This window comes from Lepidochelys kempii, chromosome 11, assembly GCF_965140265.1.
Source record: "Lepidochelys kempii isolate rLepKem1 chromosome 11, rLepKem1.hap2, whole genome shotgun sequence".
NCBI lineage: Eukaryota > Metazoa > Chordata > Testudines > Cheloniidae > Lepidochelys > Lepidochelys kempii.
Window position 1 is genome coordinate 30,580,694 of NC_133266.1, and position 19,628 is coordinate 30,600,321.

Here is a 19,628-nt window from a genome sequence, read left to right on the forward strand (position 1 = left end):
CCTAAGCTTATCTTTACCAGCTTAGGTCAAAAACTTCCCCAAGGTACAAAATATTACACCCGTTGTCCTTGGACTGGCCGCTACCACCACCAAACTAATACTGGTTACTGGGGAAGAGCTGTTTGGACGCGTCCTTTCCCCCAAAATACTTCCCAAAACCTTGCACCCCACTTCCTGGACAAGGTTTGGTAAAAAGCCTCACCAATTTGCCTAGGTGACTACAGACCCAGACCCTTGGATCTTAAGAACAATGAACAATCCTCCCAACACTTGCACCCCCCCTTTCCTGGGAAATGTTGGATAAAAAGCCTCACCAATTTGCATAGGTGACCACAGACCCAAACCCTTGGATCTGAGAACAATGAAAAAGCATTCAGTGTTTTACAAGAAGACTTTTAATAAAAAATAGAAGTAAATAGAAATAAAGAAATCCCCCCTGTAAAATCAGGATGGTAGATATCTTACAGGGTAATTAGATTCAAAAACATAGAGAACCCCTCTAGGCAAAACCTTAAGTTACAAAAAAGATACACAGACAGAAATAGTTATTCTATTCAGCACAATTCTTTTCTCAGCCATTTAAAGAAATCATAATCTAACACATACCTAGCTAGATTACTTACTAAAAGTTCTAAGACTCCATTCCTGTTCTGTCCCTGGCCAAGACGACTACAGACAGACACAGACCCTTTGTTTCTCTCCCTCCTCCCAGCTTTTGAAAGTATCTTGTCTCCTCATTGGTCATTTTGGTCAGGTGCCAGCGAGGTTACCTTTAGCTTCTTAACCCTTTACAGGTGAGAGGAGCTTTCCCCTGGCCAGGAGGGATTTCAAAGGGGTTTACCCTTCCCTTTATATTTATGACAGTCATAATCTGCAAAAAGCAGGTACCATATCAATAAGCACTGTAGTTGGAGCTCCCATTTTATAGAAGGGCCTTTCCCAGTATGGTCTCTACTGGCAGTTGGCCCTTTTAATCTGAGAAAGCTAACTAGCTGTAGCCTTGAGGGAGTCATTTTGTAGTTTTACAGCTAAAGGTTACAGCTCTGTGCCTTTTAAGCTTGGTCTATACTTCAACATTAAATGGCAAAGCTACATCAGTCAGGGGTGTGAAAAAAACACACCCCTGACTAAAATAGCTGTGTCAACAAAACCCCTAGTGTAGTCACAGCTATGCAAGAGGACAGTGCTTCTGTTGATGTAGCTAATGATGTTTGGGGAGGTGGTGTTCCTACACCAACCAAAAAAACCCCAAACTCTTCTCTTGGGCCATGTCTACACTACAAACTTATGTCAACCTAAGATATGTCAGCATATAGGCACCACAGTTACTAAATTGCTTGTGTGTGCTCTAGGGTGACCAGACAGCAAGTGTGAAAAATCAGGACAGAGGGTGGGGGGTAATAGGAGCCCAAATAAGAAAAAGACCCCACAATTGGGACATCTGGTCTCCCTAGTGTGCTCATGGCTCCCTGTGTTGGCAGTGCGCATCCTCACTAGGAACGCTTGTACTGATTGTATTGTCAGAGTGGGGCATTGTGGGATGGCTCCTGAAAGCCAATCAGAGTCAATGTAAGCAACACAGTGTCTACACTGCATCAACCTTATTACATCAACCTTGACTCTGCTGCTTAGAGAGGCGGTGTTACCTAATCAGCTTATAGAGGCACTTATGTTGATGGGAGAAAAATTTAAGTAAACACACTTCCACAGCAAGGTCAACACAAGACAGCTTATGTTGACCTAACCCTTCAGTGCAGACCAGGCCTAGGCTGTGTCTATGCTAGGGGCTATATGAGAATAGCTAGGCCAGCATAGGCTCCATAGTGTAGACGTACCCCTAGCTAGTACTGCAGTTATGCTTTTTCATAGCTTTCCCTTTGTTTAATTCCTGAGATGACACACTTTCGTATCTTGGAATATATAAGTATTTTCTAGTCATTAATATTTAAAGGACTGTATCAGGTCAAATTTGGTTCACAATTCAGATCATATTATTTTCAGAATTATCTAAAAATTCAAATGAAAATAGCTTTTTCCTACAGCCAAATCTCTCCCTGCTGTTTTTACTATAAAAATGCTGCAACATTGACCTAGTGTGCCAGAGCCCCAGACTGAAAGTGACTATATGTAAACAAAAGTGAAACAAATTAGTCTGCTTTTATTATCTAAGTGGCATGAAATACAAAGGTAAACAATCAAATTGTGGTGAACACTATGGCGCTGTTCCTCAAGGCTGCTCTCTATGGACAGACCTCTTGCATGGTGCAGAACAAGATTGGGCTTAAATTAGGATCTGCTCCCGCTTGACTGATGTCAGTGGAGCTCTATATGGGAAGCTCCAACTGCAGAATCAGGAGAATAGATTTTCAAAATCTTTCATTTTTAATTATATGTGGTGGAATTAGTAACATAAGTAAGGTGTTCCTTAATATATATATATAATTTATAACCTGATAGTAGTTCCCTGAATGCTTTGAAAAGACCATAATACAGTAACTACTGTATATTGTAGGAATGACTAGAGCAAGGATCATAGCTTCTGTTTTTCATTTTTGTCTTTCGGTCATCAGACAATGAAGCCAACAGGGTTGGTTCTATAGATGAGTTACAAATAAAACCCCAAAACTACTTATCTCCACATAGGTAATTTATAGGGAAAATGATAGTAAATTGTTAGAACTTGGATTTTCCAGGATTTTGAAATGAGCTTGCTTCCTGTTGAACTTCTGAATGAATCTGAAAGTTTTATGAATTTATGTGTGAAGGCCATGGGATGCGTGTAGAAAAGCAGAAGTTTCCAACAAATTAGATCTCAAACTATATGCTAAGAACTAAATTTAAGATAATGCTGAAACAGTAATATCTGACTATCAAGACCAACAAAACACAATCACCAAGAAGCTGGTGATTAGGGGTCTGTATGCCTAGTTTTTGTACAATGTGCCAAGTGGATAGCTGAGTAGGTTAGCCTGGAGATAAAGGAAGCTATTTACATTTAAAGGATCCAATACACTAAGCTTTTGTTTCCAAGTTCTCTTACTGTTTCCCACCTCATTTCTTATTTTCCTGTTGATAACATTGCCAGAAGCTTTAAGTAGATAGTAAATAACTTGAACAGCAGACATCTGATTCAAATTTCTGCAGATGGTCAGAAAGCTGAATGTAGTATATTTGAAAGTGAACATTTTCTGTTTGCCTCTGTTTCTTTTATCATGATTCCCCCAATAGCTAGTTATGAAGAAGTCATCATGTTAAACAAAATAAAATAAAATATTTCTTGAGGCTTAAACCACTCTAGAAAAAAGATGAAAACTCGATGTCTGATACCTACATAGTAAACTGCTTGTTTTTGAAAATTCTTTAAGTGGCTGTACGTTTCAAGAATACTGTCCCATCAACTTTTGTTAGGAGGTTCTGGTAACATCACAAAAATGACACAAGTGATTGTTTATTTCATCAGAACTTCAAAGTGAAATTATTGAACATGCTTGACAAGTTCTTTAGGAGATACATTAATGTAATAAATAACAAAATCTGATCCCCCCAAAAAACAAGGTGTCTGGTGGCGCGTTAAAGACTAACAGATTTATTTGGGCATAAGCTTTCGTGGGTAAAAAAGTCACCAGACTCCTCGTTGTTTTTGTGGATACAGACTAACATGGCTACCCCTCTGATACTTGACACCATGCAAAGCACTGAATTTAGCTGTATGAAGTGGAAATCCATCCATGAAAAAACTCGCACAGATACAGACAGACATCATCTTCCTCTCCAAGAGCAAACAGATGGACATCAGACCAAATGGACTGAAGGTGAAAAATCTATTGCAATCTACATACCACACAGACTATGCTGACAGATCGTGCCACACACTCTCAAAGAAACTGAGGAACCACCTGATTAGCATCCTGTATAGCAAACAGGAGAAGATCAAGAATGAGCTCTCAAAACTGGAGACTCTCAGATAAACCAACCTTCCACACAAACTTTCATGTGGCTGGACTTTACAAAAACAAGACAAACCATTTAAAATGTACACTTTACTTCTCTATAGAGGAAAAAGGACAGGAAACTATCTAAAGTCCTACATGCCACAGGGGGCTACAACAGTGGTACCCTTAACTCACCCAACAATATTGTTAATCTATCCAGCCACACACTTAGCCCATCAGAAGAGTCTGTCCTATCTTGGGGACGCTCTTTCTGCCCCCGCACCGCCCCACACATGATACAGTTCTGTGATGGTCTGGAAGCCTACTTTCGCCGTCTCCGACTCAAGGAATATTTCCAACACACCGCTGAACAGTGCACACCGCTGTGCACTGACCCACAGGACTCTCCTACCAACACTACAAGAAGAAGAATTCTGCATGGCTCCTCCTGACAGTTGAAATGACAGAGTGGACTTCTACATAGAGTGCTTCTGCAGACGTGCACAGGCTGAAATTGTGAACAAACAGCAGCACTTGCCCCATAACCTCAGCCACACAGAACACAATGCCATCGACAGCCTCAGAAACAACTCTGACATTATAATCAAAGGGGCTGACAAAGGAGGTGCTGTAGTCATCATGAACAGGTCAGATTATGAACAGGAGGCTGCCAAGCAACTCTCCAACACCACACTCTACTATCACTAGTAGGAGGTCACTATCCTCTGATCCCACTGAGGAGTACCAAAAGAAACTACACCATCTGCTCAACAAACTCCCTGCTACAGCACGGGAACAAATCTACACAGACACACCCCTAGAGCCTCAACCAGGAGTATTCTATCTGCTACCCAAGATCCATAAACCTGGAAATCCAGGATGCCCCATAGTCTCAAGCATTGGCACTCTTACATCAGGATTATTTGGCTATTTGGACTCTCTCCTCAGACCCTACGCTACCAGCACTCCTAGCTATCTTCGAGACACCACCGACTTCCTGAGGAAACTACAATGCATTGGTGATCTTCCTGAAAACACCATCCTGGCCACCATGGATGTGAAGCTCTTTACACCAACATTCCACACGAGGATGGACTACAAGCTGTCAGGAACAGTATCCCTGATGAGGCCATGGCAAACCTGGTGGCTGAGCTTTGCAACTTTGTCCTTACCCACAACGATTTCAGATTTGGGACAACTTATACCTTCAAGTCAGTGGCACTGCTATGAGTACTGGCATGGCCCCACAGTATGCCAACATTTTTATGGCTGACTTAGAACAACGCTGCCTCAGCTCTCATCCCCTAGCGCCCCTCCTCTACTTGCGCCACATTGATGATATCTTCATCATACGGACCCACGGGAAGGAGGCCCTTGAAGAATTCCACAAGGATTTCAACAATTTCCACCCCACCATCAACCTCAGCCTGGATCAGTCCACTCAAGAGATCTACTTCCTGGACTCTATAGTGCAAATAAGTGATGGTCACATACACACCACCTTATACCGGAAACCTACTGACTGCTGTTGTTACCTATATGCCTCCAGCTTCCATCCAGGACACATCACACGATCCATTGTCTACAGCCAAGCCCTAAGATACAACCGCATTTGCTCCAATCCCTCAGGCAGAGGCAAACACCTATAAGGTCTTTATCAAGCATTCTTAAAACTACAATACCCACCGGGGAAGTGAGGAAACAGATTGACAGAGCGAGATGGGTACCCAGAAGTCACCTACTACAGGACAGGCCCAACAAGGAAAATAACAGAACACCACTGGCCATCATGTACAGCCCCCTGCTAAAACCTCTTCAGCACATCATCAGTGATCTGAAGGACGATCCCTCATGCTCACACACCTTGGGAGGCAGGCCAGTCCTCGCTTACAGACAGTCCCCCAACCTGAAGCAAATACTCACCAGCAACTAACACACCACACCACACCACAGAAACACTAACCCAGGAACCAATCCCTGTAACAAACCCCGTTGCCTACTCTGTTCCCATATCTACTCTAGTGACACCATCATAGGACCCAACCACATCAGCCACACCATCAGGGACTCATTCACCTGCACATGTACTAGTGTGATATATGCCATCATGTGCCAGCAATGCCCCTCTGCCATGTACATTGGCCAAACTGGACAGTCTCTACGTAAAAGAATAAATGGACACAAATCAGACATCAGGAATTGTAACAAAAGCCAGTAGGAGAACACTTCAATCTCCCTGGACATTCAACAACAGATTTAAAAGTAGCCATCCTTCAGCAAAAAACTTCAAAAACAGACTTCAAAGAGAAACTGCAGAGCTACAATTTATTTGAAAACTTAACACCATTAATTTGGGCTTGAATAGGGACCGGAAGTGGCTGGCTCACTACAAAAGCAATTTCCCCTCTCTTGGTATTGACACCTCCTCCTCAATTATTGGGAGTGGACCACATCCACCCTGACTGAATTGTCCTTGTTATCACTGGTTCTCCACTTGTAAAGTAACTCCCTTCTCTGCATGTGCCAGTATATTTATGTTTGTATCTGTAATTTTCATTCTATGCATCTGAAGAAGTGTTTTTTTACCCACAAAAGCTTATGCCCAAATAAATCTGTTAGTCTTTAAGGTGCAACTGGACTCCTCGTTGTTTTTGTGGATACAGACTAACATGGCTATCCCTCTAAAATCTGATCCCCTAATTTGTCTTGTCAGCTTTCTTTCTTAATATGAAATCCTTTCTCCTGTTCTTTTTGTCTACCTTCCTATGTATTTGTGATTCCCTCCCTCATTCTTCCATTAAAAACACCTTAAATGTTTCATTAAAAAAATCACAAATGTAAAAAAGGAAATTATTCTGCTGCATAATATAAAGCTAGACAAAGTCATACTAGAAATAAGGCATACATTTTTAACAGTAAGAGTAATTAACCATTGGAACAATTTACCAAGGGACACGGTGGATTTTCCAACACTGACAATTTTAAAATTGAAATTGGATGTTTTTCTAAAATATATGCTCTAGGAATTATATTGGGGAAGTTCTATTTTGACCTGTGTTATACAGGAGATCAGACTAGATGATCACAATGGTCCCTTCTGGCTTGGGAATCTCAGCATATGCTATACAAATGCACCCCTCTCCCACCCACACCCCCAAAAATCTTAAAACACCCACACATATTTATGGATTACATGTAAAATTCACAGCATCTCATTTTAGGTATTTATAAGGTATTTAAGTACCATTACCATGGTATCTAAATGTTTCATAATCTTTTTTTTAATGTAGTTATACTCACAATGCCTCTGTGAGGCAAGGAAGTACTATTATCCGTATTGTATAGATGGGAAACTGAGGCACGGAGACCCCTCCAAAGAAATGTAGGTGTTGCAATGCTTAATTATAATTAAATTAAATAGTTTAAACTAATTAAACATTAATTTATTAAAGAGTCATTGAAGTAGGGGAATTGTACCACAGTTTCACACATGTGAATGCCCTAAGCACTATACCAATGTTTCCCAAACTTGGGATGCCACTTGTTCAGGGAAAGCCCCTGGTGGGCCAGGCCGGTTTGTTTACCTGCCGCATCCACAGGTTCGGCTGATTGCAGCTCCCACTGGCCGCGGTTTGCCGCTCCAGGCCAACGGGGGCTGTGGGAAGCAGCAGCCGGTACGTTCTCTCTCTCTGCCCCTATGACTATTTTAGTACCTAGCTAAAGTGGAACAGCCTCCACAGGAAAGACTGAGGGAAACTCATATCAGAGTATCTCATAACCTGATGGTTAGCACCCTATTCAAATCCTTTCTGCCCATCAGGTGGGGGGGAGAGAGAAGAAGGGAACAGACTTGAATGTGGGTTTCCCATATCCTGGATGAGTGCTCTAACCCGTGGGCTAAAAATTATAATGGAGGCTCCTTCTTCTCTGGCTGCATTTTGAATGGGGCTGAATTGGGCCCCACAGGCAAGATAGGCACTCCTGTGGGGTGTGACCTCACACACACTATGCCTGTGACGTCATGTGGTGGAGGCAGGATCCCACTGGAGGGGGGCAGGCTCACTCCATTCCCAGAAGTACCAGAATGTCTGCTATCCAGAAATGTGTGACTGGCCACCCTATGGCCAGAGGCAGAAACTTAGGCAGGGAGGGATGTTTTAAAGCAAAAATGTAGACACCAAGTGAGCTGAGGCACCTACAGAATTAGGCAGCATCTAAATCCCATTGATTTCAAGAATCTTGGCCAATTGACTTGTCTAAAGCCACCAGAAATCTGTGGAGAACATGACATTGAACATGGGCCTCTTGAATCACAGACTGCAACCCTCATCAGTGGACCATCCTTCCTTGCTGCCTCCAGAGGGTGGGTGATGAAAGGATTTATAATTAATTGAGTTTGAAATATTTTTTTCTGGTTCATTTAAAAAGATAATTTAGTGCTCCTGAAAAGTGCTGAATTGTGTATTTACAGACTGAACAATTTATTTCAGGGAGTTCTTCACACTTTGGAATGACCCATTGAAATATTTCGGAACACTGTAATAATAACAGAATTACTCTAGATTGTCACTGATGTAACTGTTAACAATGGGATTACTAATAAAAGAATGATAGACTTACTCCAGATAAACTAATTTAGAACAGAATTTGACCCACTTTTTTTTCTCCCTTTTTTGGCATTTAAGACTCTATTACAAAATTTTCAATGGACTCAGAGGAGCATTATGAAAATAAAAATATTTTTCATTCTCGGTTAGTGCATTTCATCCAAGGTTCTCAGTGTGTTTACATTAACTGAGACTCATAATAATCCTGTGAGATTGGTATTATTGTACTTATGGTATTTTACACTTAGGTAAACTGAAGTACAGAGATTTTGGTTTTTTCAAGGTAGAATGGCAAACCAGTGATTGAATTGGGATTAGAAATGAATGACGAGAGAAAACCTGACTCCACACTCTGTTTTGTTCCTTAATTTAAAAATAACTCATTAGACTCCCTCTCTCAAACATTTTCCCTTCAAATAGATAAATTACCAAAATAATGAGGTGTTTGTCCACAGGTGAACATATACAAGGGACTAGTTACAGTGAACATCCATAGTAAATATGACAATGTGACTCCTCTTTTATACAATTTATCTATGCTTTACCTTGGGGTACAAAATAAAGGATGTTGATTCTGTATCTGTGAAATGCCATTACATACCAAAAACCATGGATTATTTTATCCAATTCAACACAGCATTATTTATATGTCCTGAATGTTTTCTCTTGCATTGACATGTAAGGACTAGAAATAAGTCTTTTCAATCATTAAGGCTTCAAGAGAAGATTTGAAAGTGTAATAGAGGTGGTTATAATTGTTAAAGGCCCCCAAAGGAGATGTATTGCGTATTTTATCCATATTTTTGTAAATTGTTAAATTAAGGGGCTAGGTTCCACTAGCCCTAAATGAATGGAAATCCTATTCACTTCAGTGGGAGTTTTGTGAAGGGAGGGCTTGCAAGAGTGGACCCAAAGTGTAGTTATGATCACCCAAACACTGTTTGCTAGGTTTCTTTTTAGTTATAGATACCTAGATTCAGTGGAAAGCTGACAAACAGGTTTTACTGGAGTCAGTGCCACAAAATCAGAATACTTACAGAAAAGCCATTTTCTCTCATGCATCATCAACAAACCTATCAGCTAAGAACCTGACTTTGCATTCCTGATTCAGACAAAACTAATGAAAATTTTGCTTGTGTAGGGAGTGCAGGTTTGGGCCCTTAAGCCCTGATGCTGCAAGCTGTTCTGCACAACTGGATCCTTATCTCTACACAGACTCCACGGGAGCTTTGCAGGGCATAGGGGGTCTGCCCATGTGGAACATCTTACAGGATCAAGGCCAGGGCTTAAATTCTCATTGAGTATCTCCTGGAGCCTAAAGCCTGGGGCTTCAGCCCTGCAGGAGGTGCCGGGGGTTCAGCCCCATGGGGGCATCCAGGGGCTTGTGGGTTTGAAAATATTTACCGGCGATCCACTCCGGACAGATCTGGCTGAAATTAGGCTCCGATCCAGGCCTTAGTTGATATCTAAAAATGTTTATGGTTGATGATAAAAAGCCATTTTTTATTTTTCCGATATCAGGTTGTGCTTGATGAGGTGGTGGCTTGACAAATCTATTTTTGATTTGTAAATTGAGCAAGTTTCATTTGGAAGTCATTAATATTGAATAAATATGAAACATTAACCTATTTTGAGAGTCACTTTTCTGACCAGAGACTTATTTTAAATTAATTTTAATGATAAAATAATTGGAGTAGTTAATCAATTGAGGAAGACTTGGAATGGTGCATAAATGAATTGGATTTGCATTGTATTATACTAATCATAAACTGAGAGTTACAGCCGCTACAAATTTGTACAGTGTAACTCATGAGCAACTAATTTTTGACAGAACTCAGTTGGTCAAAGGTGTAAAGCAATTGGTAAGTATCAGACAAGAAATTCAGAGTGAATACATGAGAATTCTGAATAGCTCCAGTCATCTTTAGCCATCAGTTTAGAAAGCTTGAAAATAACAGTTTGGAGGATCGGGAAATTAAAAAACTTCTGTTAGTTACAAATTTGTTACGTTCTTTCTTTTACATATACATGTAAATGTAACTATAATTAGAGATAAAGAATGTTACACTTGTAAAAGGTAGAGAGAATAAGCCCATTAATATGGGATGTTAATTGAAAAAGGGACTTGAATGGAGAACGGGATCTGTAATTATGAAAACAGTGATTAAAATATCATTTTGTTTTTTTTTAAATGCCTGACCTGAATACAGAATATGAAGGAATTACATTTAAAACAGTTAATTATTTCCAACTCTTAGAAAAAGGGAAGATTAAACTGAATATGATTTACTGATCATAAAATAATTTTATACTTTTTAAAATTATCAATTTCAAAAAGCTGAAAATTGGTGTTACTGAATACTAGTTGAAATGTATATTTGCATTTTCATTAGTGAATGTAGTTTACTTGTATTGAGGCAGATTTTTGTACTGTTTTGTGTGAAGTAAATACAGACTAGACCTGGGCAAACTACATACAGCAAACAATTTGACAAAGTTAGTTTTTATGACAAGATCTACAAATTTCCTCAGAGACCTCGATTTTTACACATTATTTTGTTTACATTCAATGAATAGTTCATGTGTACCTAGATCAGCCTACAAGCTGCTTGCATATTATGTGTTGTGACTGTTGCTTTAAGCATTCACTAGTTGCGATTCACTATTTCTGTTGTGTGATTGGTCACCTCCATCACATGATATTGTTTCTGCTCTCTGACAGAATGTCTCCACGACAACGAAGAGCTTTCAAGATGGCTAATTTCAGAGTAGCAGCCATGTTAGTCTGTATCCGCAAAAAGAAAAGGAGGACTTGTGGTTAGTCTCTAAGGTGCCACAAGTCCTCCTTTTCTTTTTGCAAGACGGCTAAGTGAACATTTCCACCCTAAATGCTCTCAGATTACAGCTTCATAGTAAGGTGTAATTCGACTCTGACAAGTGGCACTTTTAAAATGACATAGCGAGGTTCCACACATCTTGTCTCTCAGTGAGCTACAAATCCAGGCTCCAATCACACAGTGCAGTTCCTTCTGCCCATGCAAAGTCCATTGACTTCAACAGGACTCTGTTCAGGTGTAGGGAAGTTTGTATTTATGGATCACTTTGCATGACTGGGGTCTTAATCTGCTCAGTTTATTTTCTTTTAATAATTTTGTGTATTAGATCAATAACATAATTATTTTAAAATGGAATAACATATTCCTTACAATGTTAAGGCAACAATACACAATAAAATAATAGGAGCACATTGGTTATCTCTAAGACTACCTTAAGTAAGAAATATTGATTTGAGAAAGAATACTAATACTGAATAATGACATTTTGGGCTAAAGAAATTTAACACGTGTATATAACTAAGGAAAAACTGCACTTTTTGTCTGTTGTATTTTAGCTAAATGGGACCTGATTATTCAATATGAAAAATTAGATTAATACTAAGATGAAAATTGATCCTCATTAATATTATTAGTGAAAACAAACATGCTACTCTTCAGATACGAGAGCTTTAATGATAAAATAAAAATGTATATGGACCCAAATCAAAACTGATTTTTATATTTATCAGATTATTCAACAGCAAAGCCAAAAAAATTAGCCCCATTGATAAGATAAATAAGCACAAATACATTAATTTCTGGGTCACAACATTTCAATAGAAAAGATCATTAGAAAATAAAGTCAAAACAGCATTTTATATCAATCAAATTCCTATTAGATTAGTCCATATTATTTAACAAGAAATCTTACAGAAGTAGGCTCTTATAGACATATTGGTAAGTAAATGCAAATATATTGTTTTCCAGATGATAGGGATTCAGACCAAAAGCAAAGCTAACTAAAAATGATTTCATTCAAATTCCAGTGAAATCAAATAAGTATCTGATCCTTATTAGAGTCATTCAGCACTTGCTCATTTAACAAGTAAAAAGATTGTCAGCCCTGTAATCCTTGCCTGGTATCAGTTGCAAGTCCTTTCTGGCTCATGCATCATCACCACAATAAAATTCTGCAGGTAAAATTCTATTCTGTAACATTGCTGAAAATCTTGAGTATCTGCACCAATGTTAATGGAGTTACTTTGTATTTACATTGGTAAATTAAAACAGAATGTGCGTCTTAGACTTGGATCTACAAAAGCCAGGTGGCTCTCCACCTGAACTAGCCAATGAGAGACAATGATGTGCTAAATGCTGCCCCTTTCTCACAGATAGGCATCTAAATCCAGGCTACAAGGAGGCACCAAGTTCTACTAGCAATCCACAAACAGGAACCCCCCTCCTGGCTTAGCAGCCTATGTAGTTTCTTGGGGGAATGAGTTAGGTGCCTGCCTCACTCCACACAAAATGTTGTGGTACCTACCTTTTAACTTTTATCCCAGTGGTTAGTGCACTTACCTGGGATGTGGTAAGTCCAAATTCAATTTCCCTTCCTTGGCATAGGGGAAGAAGGGATTTGAACAGAGGTCTCCAGTTCTCAGGAGGGGTTAGGTGCCTTGCGGTGCTTGTTAGACACCTAGGTGCCTATACAATGAATGGGGAAGAGATAGCTGCCTTAGGCTATGTCTACACAGCAAAGTAAGCCTTGAGTTAGTGGGACTTAAGTCACCTGACCTGTGTCAGGGAACCCTGGGCTTGAGCATCTACACTGCATTTTAACTCTTGGTTAATAATTTTCTAACCTGTGCTGAACCAGGGCTCTGGTATTCAAAATGCAGTGGATCAGAGGAAAAAAACACACACACCCCAGCCTGACTGCTGCTGGCTGCGGAGCGATGAAGTGCATGCCCAGGGCTTGGCGTGCAGTGAGCTCTCGCACCACCCATCGATCCCTTATCCCTGCCCCTGCCACACCCCAGGAGGCTGCAGGGAAGTTTTGGGGCTGGCTTCCACTCACTGCCCTGACAGTGCACACAGCCCGAGTGCCCCTGCACACACAGCCCCAGAGAGGACAGTGGAAGCTTGGGAGCAAGGGCGAGAGAGCAGAGCGGGACCAAGCGCTGCCTTGCACGGAAGGAGAGTGGCAGAGCTCCTGGCTCAGCTGGCCCAGGGAGTAATGACCCCCAACATCCCAGCGGCCAGGAGCCACCTTCCACCTTGTAACTTTGCTCCCTGCTCTGGGCAAGCTCCGCACAGCAGCAAGGGGGAGCCAGAGTCACTTCTGAGAGAGGAGCAGGAACAGGGAGCGGGCTCAGCCAGGCAGTAATGGTGCTTCTGGTCTGCTGTGCTGGCTGCCTGCAGTGCTGCTACTCTGCCTCCAGGAGCTGTGCTGTGGGATACATACAGAGGGCTCCTGGGACCCAAGTCAAGCCAGGGCCATGTGTACACAGGAAACCCGTAGGGCTCAGACCATGGGTTCCAGCTTAACATGGTCTCAGACCCTCCAGACCTGCAGGGTCCTGGGACCCTGGATCCAAGCCCTGGTTTAGCACAATTGCAATGTGGATGCAAGGGGGAGTTGGCTTGAGCCCAGACTCAGACCCGGTCATAAATTGCTGTGTAGACATACCCTTAGAGTGCTATCTCCAAAGCCAACATGCTAGGTGGAGTACCCCTAAAATGGGTGTGTCCTACATCCTGCCTCTCTCATGGAGATAGGCATCTAAGTCCAGACTGCAGGGAGGTGCATATCTCTGCTAGTGAGCACCTCTGCCTGACTCATGTGCAGGGCCCAATCCTACAGGTGTGATCAGAGGCCACCTAACTCCACAAAAAGATCCAGGGAGAGGAAGGAAGACTTTCCTTATATCTTGTAGTTCAGTGGTAAGAGCACCAACGCTGTAGGAGACCCCCAGTTCATGTCCCCCCTCTATCTGGTGAGGAGAAGGGACTTGAAAGGACCTTTCAGCTGAGTGCTCTAACCAGTAGGCCTTGGAATATTGTGGTGAGCCTCTCCATCAGTCTCTCCTATTGAAATTGTTCCACTTTAATTCCATTGCTGAATAATTATAAATTGGGGCAGAGAAAGAATGAGTAACTCTTTAGCTCAGCGGTTAGGGCAATCCTCTGTTCAAATCCCTTCTCATAAGGCAGAGGGGGAAGCATGCCCTACCCCCCTACCTGCTTTGTGTGGAGTTAGGTTGCTTCTGATCAGGCCGACTAGATTGGGCCCTGCATGCAAAATAGGAGGACAAGCGTCTATCTTCCCTGATTCATGGATTGCTCCTGGGCTTAGGCAGGTGACAGGTGCCCAGATGCCTAGAGTATGGCAGTTGTGCACAAGCCCAGAGACAGGAACGTAGGTACCTGGAGATTTCTTACTGTAAAAACTTAGGAGCTGAGTGAGTTTAGCTGCATACAGGGTTAGATGGCAGCTGAGTAGGGGTTTTGTGGAGCACAGTGACACCTAAAAATAGGAATTAGGTGCGTGAATACCTTTGTGGATCCAGGCCTTAGTTAACGATTGCATTCCTGAGGTGCAAATCAGAATAGAATCCAGCTTGTTCTCCCATGGATACATAGATTCTGTAGTGCTAATGGGAGGGGTTTAATACTGCACCCCTTACTTATGTGAGGTGTACCATTGAAAAATCAGTTAAGGGCCAGGCAGGCTACTATGACTGACATGACAGTAAGCAGATACTCTGAAAAGGGAGGAGGATCTCCTGTGTCTTCTTCTTCTTAGTATATGCGCAAGTGCCTCAGGTAGCACGTGGCCAGGATTCATCACCGAATTTGGCCCACTGGTTGTAACATTAGCTTCCCCAGGCCAGGCCGGGTACTGATGGGGAGTGCGACAGGGACACTGATCCATCCCGCCCCCCCCTCCCCCGCCTTGAATAACAAGGACCAATTTTGATATAGTCAACTCCTTAGAGCAAAACTGAGCTTTAAAATGACACAAATGTGCAATTCCTATCATAGGTAGTGTGGCTTCCCTAAACAACGGGCTGAACTTTACCTTCAGAAGTATTTATTAGTGGTAATTAACCTTTGTCTACAGATGGAAAGCACCGTATCTCACAGCTCCTTACAAATATGGGAGTGTTTCTGGAAACCCTGTGGGGCAGGGGCTGTATTTCTATGGTGCACAGCAACATTTTCTAGGTCTTTACATGAAAAGAAGGATAATTTCTGAAGGAAAATAAGCCCACTTTGGAGTGGAAAAGCTTAACATTTTTAAAATAGAAATTTAGTTTCAAAGGTGTTTGATACATTGTTGTAGCCATGTTGGTCCCAGGATATTACAGAGACAAGATGGGTGAGGTAATAACTTTGACTGGACCAACACCTACTGGCGAAAGAGACAAGCTTTCAGGTTTACAACAGAGAGCTCTTCCTCAGGTCTGGGAAAGGTACTCAGAGCGTCACAGCTAAATACAAGGGTGGAACAGATTAGATTGCAAGAGACAATTCAAGGTGAAATGGGCAGTTCTGCTTTATTTAGCTGTGAACTCTGCCCACTTCCCACTTCACCTTGGGTTAAATTCTGCTCTCTGACACTAGTGGAAATCTGGAGTATCTTCAATGAAGTCAATGGTGTCGCTTTGGATTTACAGTAGAGTAACCAAAAGCAGAATTTGGCCCACAGTCTTTTGTGAATATAAAATCCAATCCTGCTTCCATGTAATCCAGGGAAGTTTTATCATTGACTTGAAAATGTTCTAAATCAATCCCACGCTGTCATTTGAATTCCAAATCATTATGTTAAAGTTTCTAAAAGGAAACCATTTACTCTTCCTCATTTAACTAAAACATTTTGTGGTCACATTATGGGTTGTTAAGAATTTACTTTAAATAATTATAGTTTGTGTGAAGACCCTGCTTAACGCACTCTTAATTAAAAGTGAGTAGTATATCTAATTATTGTTTCATTACACATTAAAGATCCTTTGACAGCAAACAAGCCTGGAGCACTTCAAAAATGTTCTAGACCACGCAAAACTCTTTGATGAAAGTGACAAATAAGCATCTATTAGAATAATAACTCTGCATACTTGCTGTAATAGCCAATATACTAAAACTTGTAGCAGATAACTATTAACATCTGGAAACTCATCTTATGTGCTTTTCAGAGGTAATTATAGGCCTATTCTTACATGCATTATATTGAAAAAAAAACAGCCTGGTCTTCCAAATCCTTAGTCACACAATCCCATTGATATAAATGAGACTACTATCAGGAATTCAGATTATTTGTGGAAGTAACGGTTTGCAGGACTGGGCATAATAATGGGGAGACTGAATGAGTGTTTATTTGAATATCAGAGAAAAAGAGAAAAAATGCACATGCCTATATGTATAAATGTCGATAATTTTGTAGATAGAGGGGCTAGAATAAGATAGGCATGTAGACTCTGAAGGTACACACAAAATATTTCATAAAGACACATCTACCAACTACTGACACATTCACTTTCACTTGTATCAACAAACAAAAGAATCCTACAGATTCAGAGAAAGACTCCAAAAATACCTTTAGTTGTGAGGCCTGATTTTAGTGCTATAATTAGTGTTTGCAATTATGGGCAAAATCCATATCATGTAAGTCAGGAAAATATGATGAAATAGAGTATTTGCTGTAATATTCTATAATTAATAAAATCCAATTAACCATTCTTAATAAATAGCCATATCATTCAAGTTGTACATATTATGACCAACATTTGAAGAACTGTTCTAATTTTGTGTGCTTAATTTGAGACATCTTGTGTCTGATTTTCAGCAGTGCTGAGGTGGGAAGATAAAGGTTGGGAGAATGCCTCTTTTAAAGACATCTATTACTAAATTTTCTAATTTACACTCTAAGCTCATTGATACCTCCACCATCCAGTGATTTCATAGAGTAAATTAATGTTTCTCTCCTTTATTTCTGCTTTCTTTTCCTGGATGACCTCTTTTCTTTAATCTTTTCTTTTGAACTGTTGCACAGTCCTGACATCAGGTGTGGATGTTGACATGTAAAGAGGCACAGAAAGTTTACCTTCAGGGCCCACTGACATAGTCACCAAGGCATATATTAGTAGTGTCTTCTAGGAAGTAAACTTTAAACTGACTTCATAACTCTCCCTTTCTTGCCCTTATAGGAATATATTAACTGAAGTTGAAGTTCATAGCAGAAAACTATTGTCCCAAGAGTTTCTCAGTTATTAATTTCAGAGTGGTAGCCATGTTAGTCTGTATCAGCAAGAACAAAGAGGAGTACTTGTGGCACCTCAGAGACTAACAAATGTATTTTGGCACAAGCTTTTGAGGGCTAAAACCCACTTCATTAGATGCACGGAATGGAAAATACAGTAGGCAGGTATATATACACAATACATGAAAAGATGGGAGTTGCCTTACCAAGTGGGAGAGTCAGTGCTAACAAGACAATTCAATTAAAGTGGAAGTGGGCTATTCTCAACAGTAGAATACCAAGGGAGGAAAAATCACTTTTGTAGTGGTAATGAGGCTAATGTAATCAGGGTGGCCATTTCAAACAGTTGACAAGAAGGTTTGCGTAACAGTAGGGGGAAATTAGTATGGGGAAATTAGTTTTTGAAGTGACCCATCCACTCCCAGTCTTTAGTCAGGCCTAATTTGATAGTGTCCAGTTTGCAAATTAATTCCAGTTCTGCAGTTTCTCGTTGGAGTCTGTTTTTAAAGTTTTTTTTGTTGAAGAATTGCCACTTTTAAGTCTGTTATTGAATGTCCAGGGAGATTGAAGTGTTCTTCTACTGGCTTTTGAATGTTATAATTCTTGATGTCTGATTTGTGTCCATTTATTCTTTTGTGTAGAGACTGTCCGGTTTGGCCAATGTACATGGCAGAGGGGCATTGCTGGCACATGATGGCATATATCACATTGGTAGCTGATGTGGTTAGGTCCTATGATGGTGTCCCTTGAATAGATATGCGGACAGAGTTGGCAACGGGGTTTGTTGCAGGGATAGGTTCCTGGGTTAGTGTTTTTGTTGTGTGGTGTGGTTGCTGGTGAGTATTTGCTTTGGGGGCTGTCTGGAAGCGACGACTGGCCTGTCTCCCAAGGTCTGTGAGAGTGAGGGATCGTCCTTCAGGATAGGTTGTAGATCCTTAATGATGTGCTGGAGAGGTTTTAGTTGGGGGCTGAAGGTGACGGCTAGTGGCGGTCTGTTATTTTCTTTGTTGGGCCTGTCCCGTAGTAGGTGACTTCTGGGTACCATTCTGGCTCTGTCAATCTGTTTCTTCACTTCACCAGGTGGGTACTGTAGTTTTAAGAACGCTTGATAGAGATCCTGTAGGTGTTTGTCTCTGTCTGAGGGATTGGAGCAAATGCGGTTGTATCTTAGGGCTTGGCTGTAGACAATGGATCGTGTGATGTGTCCTGGATGGAAGTTGGAGGCATATAGGTAACAATAGCAGTCAGTTGGTTTCCGGTATAAGGTTGTGTGTATGTGACCATCACTTATTTGCACTGTAGTGTTCAGGAAGTGGATCTCTTGAGTGGACTGATCCAGGCTGAGGTTGATGGTGGGATGGAAATTGTTGAAATCCTTGTGGAATTCTTCAAGGGCCTCCTTCCCGTGAGTCCGTATGATGAAGATGTCATCAATGTAGCGCAAGTAGAGGAGGGGCACTAGGGGATGAGAGCTGAGAAAGCATTGTTCTAAGTCAGCCATAAAAATGTTGGCATACTGTGGGGCCATGCGAGTACCCATAGCAGTGCCGCTGACTTGAAGGTATAAATTGTCCCCAAATCTGAAATAGTTATGAGTGAGGACAAAATCACAAAGTTCAGCCACCAGGTTTGCCGTGACATCATTGGTGATACTGTTCCTGATGGGGGAGGGGGGTTGTTCTGGAAAAACTTACAATTTTGGACTCTATCTGTAACTCTGATTTTAAAAATGCAGAGAATATTGAAGTATCAGATTCTGTTTGAGAAAGAGGAACAGCGGAGATGGAATTTCTCTGGAAGTATCTGGAATTAGACCTCTATTTGCTGTTTATGACGTGGCCATTCTCTTGTGTCACTATGATAAGCATGAGCCTTCACTTTTCATGTAGCAGTTTCATGCAGTCGGCATCTGTCTTCACTAGTATTTGCAATAATATGTTGGTTCAGAATGAACTAATGAACACACATGTACATTATCATCAGTTACATGGGCCAAAAGGATGATTTGTTTCAG